The sequence below is a fragment of the Mycetomoellerius zeteki genome, unplaced genomic scaffold (assembly GCF_001594055.1).
Source record: "Mycetomoellerius zeteki isolate Tzet28-1 unplaced genomic scaffold, Tzet1.0 scaffold69, whole genome shotgun sequence".
In the NCBI taxonomy this organism is placed as follows: Eukaryota; Metazoa; Arthropoda; class Insecta; order Hymenoptera; family Formicidae; genus Mycetomoellerius; species Mycetomoellerius zeteki.
Window position 1 is genome coordinate 1318502 of NW_017257708.1, and position 11153 is coordinate 1329654.

The window sequence follows — 11153 nt, forward strand, 5'->3', positions numbered from 1 at the left end:
ACGTTTAAGTAAGTAGTAATGGAAGTACTTGCAAGAAACTTTAGGAACAACGACCTTGACCATAAGCACGCTCGACCGAATATAACATTCATCATCCGATGGCAGCGGAAATATGTTGGCTAGCGGTATCCCGCAACTTTCCGGCTCCTCTGTTCCGGTTTTAATACAATTACGGCAGAATCTAATATCCCACGAGAATAGGGCGTTTAATACAAAGGATGCGAGAGCATCGTCGTAAGCGAAACGAGGATTTACGCGTCAGGAATAGTAAGCGGCAAGTGTTTCACAATGGATGGAAGAAGCGACGGGAAAACAAAGCTAGATTATAAATTACGGTTTAAATTACGTGTAGTTTTAACAACACGCGATTCTAAATCAACAAGCGATCGATGACGGCATTCGATAGATGGTAATGTTCATATTTCACATAAATCTTTGCTCAAATATTTCAATAAGTAATTTTAATTAATTTTAATAATTAGGGGTCGCGAAAAGATGTGAAAAAATATCCAAAAATATACAAGATATTTTATATTAATGACCAATATATTATAAACGCGATTATTATGTAACGTTATGTCCAAAACATCAGCGATAATACAATCAATAATTGCGTTCCACTCCACAGCCTGTAAAGCACAATCAACCGGAAAGCAATTTCGATTTTGAGGTTGTAACATTGTAACAATTATCATTATGACGATATACGTCATATTTTTTCTCTTGTACAAATGCGTCTTTCATCGCAACACGAGGGAAAAGTGCGCCAACTGTTCTCTTGGGATGCTACAACCGTCGAGTGAGAGATAGGAATTTTTCTTGAAAAAAATCTTATGACACAAAGTCGGGAGATTTTGCCGCTTCGCCGGGGTTCTTCAGAAACACTGTGTAGCCACGATATTTTCCGCGTAGACCAAAATTATGCGGCGGCATCGCGCGCAAGGAGCGGGCGCAATTATGCTTGAAAAACTTTTTGGAGGACGAGGGAAAAGGTAGAAAACACGACGAGTTTAAGAAGTGACATTCGTCTCCCGAAATTAACCTCGGCCTGCACGTGCTTGTGATACGAAAAACGCCTCGTAGTTTTTCCTGTTCCTCCGGTCCCCTCTCCGACCCGAAGACAACGAACGAATGCGACGCGCGGAGAATGAAATACGCCGGCACAGACCGGGAGAGCCTGAGGAACGTAACAACACGAACTCGAGATTCGCCAAAAGTTCCGAAAAATTATGTCGCGTTGGTAGAGATACATCTCTCTAGGCGGCTAGCTTATGCAGCGAGTTAAAAGGCTTCCGCGAGAAAGTTGTGCTACGTGTAGATTTTACGAGTTGCACTACTTGGCGTGTATAACCATGGAGCCATTTATAGTCGAGAGTCTAAATATCCAAGTTTAATCTCTTATGAAAGTGGAACACAGTTTCGCGTATAATACGCGATCATAATTAATCATATCAAGACATTGACGGATAAGAAACAAGATAATATATCTTCCTATATACAAGAAGAATGATTTTGCTGAAATACCTAAAAACTTAGCTAAATATATGACGGATACAAATAATTTTATTAGATCATCAAAATAATTATGTAGAAATCTCAAACATAATGAGCAATGCTGTAAAAAGTCTTGACATTCTAGCAATCAATTTTAGAATTCTACATAACTATTTTGATGGTACAACAAAATTATTTTCAAATCTGTATTGTTAGCAAAATTTTTGGATAACAAAACTGTCCTTTTCAATAAAAGAATCTATGCGAAATGTAAAGTATGTCTTTGCTACATATTTTTTTACTTCCTACTTTTATTTAGAAACTTTAAATATTTTTTTTTTATTAAAATGTTTTTATTACAAAAGATTATTTATCCAAAAAGGAAAATAAGCGACTTTGTTTTGTGTTTCTATTTACAAATTGATATTTTCTTAAGTTATATCCTCCAAGTAGATTTTTTCGTTTTCAATTTTTGCTTACAAATATATGCTTCAATTTTATTCCTATTCTGTATTGTATTTTACAAAGCCTGAAAATCAATCTCTTCATTTTTATCCGCAAATTAGATTGAATTGCTCGCCGTTTTATCGCCTTTTGCATCATCCGATGCTGCCAGGTCCGATAAACGCCAAATCAGCCATGAATTATAATTAAACTGAATCGCATGAATCTAGCATGGTAGCTCATTTTGTTCCAATTTAGGATTTTCCGTGAGGCAAACGGGCACTCTTGAACAGTCAGCCGACTCAACCCGCGCGCCAGGTAGGCTAGAACAGTGTAACGTGAAATTGGTACTTTGAAATTTCATTAGTGAAGTCAGGTGGCGTCACAGATTCAATTAGCTTTTTATTGGATTTCGAACTGTGCGAACTGTCAAAGCGGTAACCGCGCTAGCCGGTCGCCTCGCAGGCTGGCCGGCTGGGTTAGCTGGTTGTGCTACTGAATACAGTAACGAATCCTGCTGCACAGCAACGCGTGTACATCGCACGTGTACGCCAGGACGAGCGATCTCTTTGCCACGGAATCGATATTTTTACACCAACTCGGATAATCGCTTGCACAACTTTACCGTGCCTTCGAATACCGTCGAAATAACTGATGGCTTTTCGAATGCCCGTGCAGTTGGTTTTACGCTTTTACAGAAAACGCGCCGTTCGTCAGTCCGTTTATCTTCTTCGTAAAACCCTCTCGCGTTTAGCTTCCCGATAATTTATTTTGCAGCGTTCAGTAAGGCTTAAATAACGAGCGGCTAATCGGATAGTTACTTTGTTCTTGCTGACGTAATTTTCTACAATAGCGAGAAAGCTGCCAGAACTAATTAATACACACAAAATACATTTTACTTGGAAATATATATCTATACTGTTTACATTTTCTATTAATTCATTTCTTATTAATACAATTGCAGATAGATTGAACAAGATCTACAATAGCTGACAAAAGCAGAGTTGAGATTATAGATGTTTTATTCATTCATTTACAATTGTTTTGCAATTTAATACATAAGATTCTTTTGCAATAAAAAAAAATGAATACGATGGCGTCTTTCTATTTCGATCGTCGCCATCGTTAAACGGCATTCATGAAATACGAGAGAGAAGAGCGAGCAGAATTTGAAAGTCGACAAAATTCGACCCCATGGTGGTTGGTACCGCTCGTGCATCATAGGTTTATGGTTCCACGATGGCATTTATAAGGTTTGCTCGACTTGGCAAGTAACTTCTACCGCCAAACTTATCCCAGACGTTTGGGGTGGCGATGCTGGTGGAGCGCGTCATTACCACTATGATATATATACGGGGAATATCCGTTAATGCGTTTTCGTGGTTCCTTATTGAAAAATATTGCGTTGATCCTGAGTGTATTAAGTTAATACAACTATTACAACGAAATCAAATAAAACATACTCATAAATTTAGTGCTTTTTTGTTGCTAATTGCCTTGTTCGTGATTTTATTGCTTTAGTCGATTTGATAAAAATATGCTCTATAAATTTTTTTTTAAGTTAGTACATCTCCTTTTTTTATCAAATCGGCTAAAGTAATAAAAGTGAAAATAAAGCAACAAATTAATAACAAAAACACTAAATGTATGTGAATATTTTATTCGATTGTGCTACAGTAGTGTTAGCTTAATAAACATTTGTTTAACATGTTTAATGCCACTTGAATCAGTCTTTGAATTTAATTACGGAAATAATAGCAAAATATAATTTCTTCATACAAAGCGCAATAATGTTACAAATGCAGGACATTCGGAAATTATTGTTGTCTATATAAGAATGATATACTTAAATTTATTTTACTGCTTAAGAATATATGTGCCATGTTCGGAATCGAGCGATAATAATAAGCGGAATACAACAAATAATTTACTCGCCGGGTTGATACATTGCCATCGCCTCATTCCCTTTTGTTTTCGGGTCTCTTTCCTTTCTTCTGTATGCGTCCTTCTAGTTTCGATCACTTCACGATGACGTTCTATCACTTCACATAATCGCACTCTATATCACTCGAGCGGCGTATACCTCGAACAGCTTCGAAATCGTAAATCTGTTGAGTTCTGTATTATTTAGAACAAAAGTGACGTAGACAGTTTAATACTATAAAGTGTCTCTTTATAATATCGAACAATAACAGTTTGTTGTATTTGATACAATTGTCTGTTTAATCGAGATAATTATACCATGCTGCAGAGCGAAAAATTTAAATTGAACGAGTTAATTTAAATATCTTACCTCTATCTTGCTGCTACAAACCATCGTTTCGCGTGGCAACAGCAAAACAGCCAAAATGTCTGAACCGCATCGTTTATACAGTTGACTGATTACGTTTCGCATCCCTCCATCCTCTTCTTCTTTCCTTCCATCGGTGATCCCATAAATTAGGGTAGCAACCCTACCGCGTTTACCTCCCTGCGGAGAAACAGGACGATTTCGGACGCACGTCGCGCCGCCGTTACGCTGCCCTGACGTCGGTGGGCTCGTCGGTTCGACGTGGGCCCTGGACGTCCTATCCCGCGATAAATCAGACCGGATGCGTTACACATGGATGCAACGCTTTTTCTCTACGTGCAGGTGAAACTAGATCAGCCCGGTAGTTTTACGTATCAAATGCCACGATGCCATGAACGGTACGGTTACGCCGATCCCAACGCGACACTAAATTCACCGGGCAAAAAGAAAAGAAGGAAAGAAACGCCTTTTTATTCCTCTCGAGATCTTGTTAAGTCCAATTCCATGGCTATAGAGAGAGTTACTTTTGATCGAAGTGCGCTAACAGCCGAAAGCTCGTAGAACGCACGTTTGACTATAGTAGTCCGATTTAACAGCGGTTTAATCCACTTTTATACAGAAGCTCGAGGGAATTATTCTTAGAGAAAATAGATTTAGAAAAGAAAATACTTTTGCGATCGCTCTTCTTCTAAACTTCAATTACCAACGTTAGAAGGTAGTTGTTCTCTTTTCAGAACAACTGAGATTTATTTGCGTATCAATATGTATCATTTGCGAAGAAATATGAATACTTCAGGTTTCTCGATACAATCTGACAAGCGAAATATGCGAAACCGTCATATCCCATCGTGATAAAAAAAATTCTTCACTCGTAGGAACATATCCTAAATCCTGGCGAAAATTCGATATATATTCACAAATTTCAGCCACGCCGTTTATTCCTCACTTTCCACCGTCAAAACTACTCTTACGATAACATCGCCAGGCAGCGCAGCCTGTAATCGACTTTTCCTCTAAATGTGTTCCACCTTTTTTCAAAAATTCAATTACGCCGCGTCACTCTACGCGCGCATACACACATAAAAACGTAGCTTCCGGATATACGTATGTATATGTACATATATATTCATATTGAAATTTTTCACGCATGAAGCAGCGCGATTGACATAAAAGGAAAAAAGAAAACTGAGTCATAGTTGTAGCAGATTAATTGCGCATAATCGATAAAATGTCGCGTAATCCCCCAGCCAAATAATTTTCGCGGCGCCGCACCGGTCGCGTCGATAGCAAGACAGTCCGAAAGCCTTAATCAGGCGGTCGATCTACCGACGCGGTTCTCTGCAGAACCAGGAATGGCAAACGCGGGACGTGTTTGCAGAGGATTTTACCTACAGGCAATTAGACAGAGTTATAATTAACCCGGGCGAAGTGGTGATTATGGCATACGGACACCTACTATGCGCGCAATGCAGGCGAGGAGTCGACCAAATGTGGGATCATCACGTCGTCGTATACCCTCGGATGTTTACCGGACATTCATTGGACATCGTGGAGGATTTGTTTGCATTACGGATTACAACGGTACGCAAGTCCAAACTGACGCCACTAGCGGACTTTCTCAGTACAGTGACAGTTGACACTGCGTCCTCTTACGGAGACTTAATCCCATGGCATGGCGACAAATTGGCGCTGATTGGGTTGGATGATCCCGTGATTACTGTCTCCTTCTTCGATGAGATTACTCTAAGTCCTGACATATGTTGGATAATTGAATGTATCGCATATAAATCTCTCATTCGAATCACTCGACATTGGCGTTTTTCTACATCTCGCGTCTTTTAGGAATGATCTATAAATTATTGTACCAATAAGGCATTTTGATTTAATGAGGCAAGCAGCTTATGAAAGAAATGCGTGATAGAAATGTGTAATCCGGTTTCATTCGTCGAAACTGCAACTTGCATATTTCTGATTAAAGCAGATTTCTTGATAAAAAGAAGTTCGTTCAATATATTGATTTCCGTCTACCACTTTTACGACTTTTCTATTCAGCAGCGACATTCTGTATATTTCGTTTATACTCAATAACGTTATTTCATTTTAGCTTTAGACGTTGATTACAAATTGACTTCTTATCAATACTGACGAGACTTTTAAAAAAAAGGTCTCCTTCATTTTTTTCAGTTCAAAATGATATTGATATCAAGAGGCGTTCCGTGGAAGATGAGACAATAATTTGTTTCCGACGAAAGTTATCGATATTGCCTGAGATAGTTATCTTTATAGATACGAAGCTTCTATAACTCCCTTATATGTATATATACGTACCTAAAGACTATTATCCGTATTCATGCGTAGAAGATAAAGAAGAAGGAAATCCGTTACACTTTATCGATACTTTACCGCCCTTCCTTTCTCCTTTAATAAAAGATGATTACGTTATACTTCATAAAGTTACGAAACGCTATTCTTGCATGTGCACGTGAAGGAATAAATATTTTCCCAAAAAATTATTGTCCCAATTTTAATTTATTGAAAACGTAATTATGAGTTAAATTAATCCAATTATAGCATCAATCATCTCAATATTTTGAAACGATCTAATTTAGTATAACCAATGTAGATGCCATTCCTTAATTATTAAATAGATACTAAATAGCTGCTTTACTTGTGATGATATTATGATTCCAATCTTAAGAAAGGCCATTCTTTATAGATATAATAAAAAAAAAAATGTAGTTTTTTGTTCCAACTTTTATGTCACAGAACTGGAGACATTAGCAGCTCGTGATTTTGATTCCGCAATTCTGATCGGATTCACCTTGCCTCGAAACACGCGTGGACACGCGAGTGTATGCGTGCGTACGAATGAGAGGAGAGAAAACGCGTGTGCTCTTTTCAGGCGAGAGACCAGGCGTCGCCCTCCCACCTCTGTATAACTGACATTTCATGAATTGGAAATGTAATTTTACCACCCAGCCGTGGCTCGCGGCGTCGTAACTGTTTGCATGATACCCTGGGCGCGAAGTAAACGAGCGCATAATTTCAGCCGCGAACACGTCCGCGGGGCCCGGCAACCCGGGAGGTGCCAAAGAGTATATTTCGCCCTGTGCCGGGTGACAGCGCGCGTAATCGCGATCACCGTGCTTTCTACCTCAACGCGCGCTTCCCCTGAAAGATTACTCTCAATGCTTGTCTCGTTCTCCCTCAGAATTATTAATCCTTCGCAGGACGATACCGCAAGGCGAGATAATAAAAATCGAAACATTCGTCCCATAGAATCAAAAATAAATGTACGTATAAAATGTAGACAATAAATTTACTTAAATTATTGGAGGTAACTGGATTTTTGCGATTTTACATATTTAAAAATAACGTTTAGTAATTTATATATAGAGGCAAAAGTTCATAATAAACCCTCTCTTTCATCTTTGTATGGTTAGAGCATAATTACGCTCGTACGAACACCTGCGATCGGATTCGTCGCTCAGTGCGACTGCTTAAGAGAAACGCTTGCAATTACGAGAGCATCATCAGCAAATTAAAGCGACGGTCGCTTGTTCGCAGCACAACCGAGGACAGGAGGCTACAACGAGATGAAAACGAAGGTCTCCCTCGGGTAACGTATACCCGACGCTCCCGGGTCAATAAGAGTCGTGTCTTAATTCTTTTCGCGCCTCTTTCCTGCGCCGGCATTATCATAACCGACCGGCGGGATAATCTTTTATTTGGTCCTCCCTCGGTCTCGCAGGCTATCCTCATCCTCGGTTCATGGTGTACGGTATACGACCGCCCGTTCTCCAAACCAATTCCGCGCCGCTTTTCCCACCCGTTCCATTCCGCGGGCTTTCAGCCTCTCGTGCCACTTAAATAAATCATATAAATACGACCGCGCGCGTTCACCATCTTTTGCGAATGGGCGACCAACGGGCGACGGAGGGATGCGGGACAGCAGAGCACGCGGAGGGTTATACATTCGCCGTTTTAATCTAATCTGCAGGCGCATGTAAGAATATATTAAAGAAAAACTTTGCTCAAGATGTACTTGTGAAAATTATATCGTCTCTGGTAGCGGTGCGGTGCTGTCAGGGACGCATCCGAAGACGATGCATGAGAGGGACGCAGGAAATATCAGAGAGAGAGAGAGAGAGAGAGAGAGAGAGGGAGAGAGAGAAAGAGGTGCTAAGGAAGAAAGAAGGTTCAGAGAGAGGCAAAGAAGCAGAAGTAGTTCCCATAGGCCGCCTATCCCGTTCGGTTCTGTGCAAACTCCTACCGGCAACAACTATCTAGACCCATACATTTATTTACATGTAATTACGTTACACCCTCGTCTCGCCTCAAGTTCTCGAGATCTAATAAACATGTAAGATAGTACCAACTCCCGGCGAGAAACACCCTACGCCGTTGCCATAATTTATTTATGATAAGGTGCAGCTTCTCTCAACGATGTCTAACATATAAAGAAGTATCTTCAAATAATTACATCTGAGAGCTTCAGCTCGACTCGAATGAGGTTTTTTGTTAATCATTAAGCAAACTTTGTTTAAGTCGAACTAAAGCTCTCTTACAGTTATAGCACGCGTTTTCTTCGTCACACAAATACGAGTATGACAAACCCGACGATTCTTCAAGTGCAGATATTTTGTCTTGACTACAGGATTGTATTCTGTATGTACTCGCAATCCCTCTCGCGAGTAACTACGCGAGTGACGAGAGATTACGAATGCTGTCGCCTAATTTGAGATGCACCTGTTACTTAAGTCTGCGCGCGGCTTAAGTGGAATCGGAAACCAGATGTGCACCGGATAGATCGATGGAGGAGGAAGGAGAAGGATAATCTGAAAGGGAAAAGGAGAAAATACTCGGATAATTCGTTGGACTTCCAGGTAGACTGCATACGGTGAGGTGAGGCGAAACGTATTGACATACGTTCGCATGAGAGGTCCCGAGGTTGACTCCGTGGCGTATAGGAAGAGAGAGAAAGAAAGAGAGAGAGAAGCGCCATAAGACGCCTCCATAGACGAGGTCGCCGTTCACGGAGTCAGGCTTACTGCAGCGGGATGGGAATCGTCCGTGAGAGAGCGGCGCTACGTGCCGTGGGAGGGTGAGAGGACGTTGGTGGCTGGATGACGGGGGTTGGAAACCGGCTGCTGCCTTATCTCCGCGCACCGAGATTGACTTCCTTTCTATCCATTCAACCGCTCAAATGAGTTCCTTTGATAACTGTTGTGTGATCGAGTGCACTGAATACTGAAGGGTCCGTAGCCCCATAGCCCAGTGGCGAATATTTCGATGTCTGACGATGGCATCGCGGAAAGAAAATTTCAGCCCGGACTGTGGTTCGTAACGTGCCCGAATCTTTGAAATTTTCCTTATCTCAAAAGTCGTCTAATGTATAAAAATATGACGATCGATTATCACTCTATATAAACTTTAAGAACTCAATGACATTTGACAAATTAATGCCAATCATTAAAAAAAATATGTTTCTAAATAATCTTATATATTATACATATAATAATAAATTGGAATACATTTTTTGATAAATGAAAAAAAATGTGTTTATTATTTTTTTTAACTTCGTGTCAAAATCGATCCACCTCATAATTCACACACAAGTAATCGAATAATTTTGAACCTATGTATAATTTGCACATGAGCGCACATTGATACGGGATTAGATTTTTCTGTCGACGGTACCTAAAAGCGTCGCGGGCGGTGTCTCTGAAGATTGCACCCTTTCCAGTCCTTAGAAGCTCTTAATTAATAGCACCGGCACGCCGACGTGGGGCCCTTCAGCGCGCAGGGAGGGTAAGGAGACTTTATGCTGCAGACCTGTAATCTCATGATGCCGTAAGTTATTCTAAATGCACTAGTGGGACCTACGAGATATCCTCTCGGTGTTCTCTGGGAGGTAAGTTTCGACCTTCTCCTCGCTGTTTCACGCGCCACTATGCCACCCCTTTAGTGGTCGGTAGTTAAGCACACCTGACATTCCCGTAGTACAAACAGATAATATCGGGTAGAGAACATTGCGGAACTCATTTAGAAGAGAAAGATGACAGAAAGTACGAAAACTTTTAAGCGAATAATAGCGCTTTGTGTCTAAAAAAAGTTTTTGTCTTTCATATATAAAAAGATTTTTTCAGAATATCACGATATATTACCCAAAATGGTAAATACATTTAAATAACAAAGTTATAACACAACAAAGAATAATTATATCTAAATAACATTTTGTTATACAATACCGCTAATATTAATAATATTTATTACAAGCAAATATGTGACATATAATTATTTTACATAAATCCTTGTAATATAATAATTATGATTTATATATTTAAAAGATTTTATGTTTATTTTTACAATCCAATCTATAGCATGGAACATTCCAGCAATATTACAACAATATTGCTGCAGTATTACTGTGTTCCATGTTACTTGCAGATAGTACAGAATATTCCAAAAAGGTTGCTCATAAGGTTGTTTCATTTCGAGAAAGATTGCTCGTAGCCTAAAGGCCACATAAGTAACGAAGGAAGGTCGAGGGTTGATAATTGTTGGGATATTACGGATTTGCCCCTGGCTTCACAAGAGATCGTAGATTACAAATTCTGCCTCTCCCGTCTCATCCTTTCCGCGAGCCTTCTTCCATTCTCGCTGATGGTATATACCTAAAATAAGCGAATGGTACCGGACGCCCATCTTCTCTGCAACCCTTCCACCGTCGCTTGATTTATCATGCGGCAACGACATTATTAACCCCGCGGCTAGATGAGGCATTAATACCGCTCGTCTCGTCTCGTCTCAAATATTAGCCATCGGCCTTCCAAAAGCCTACGAGATAAGAAACGCCAAGGATAATTAACGCGCTGTTGTATGACTCACGCGAGCAACTGTAATACATGTAAATTTCAAGCAA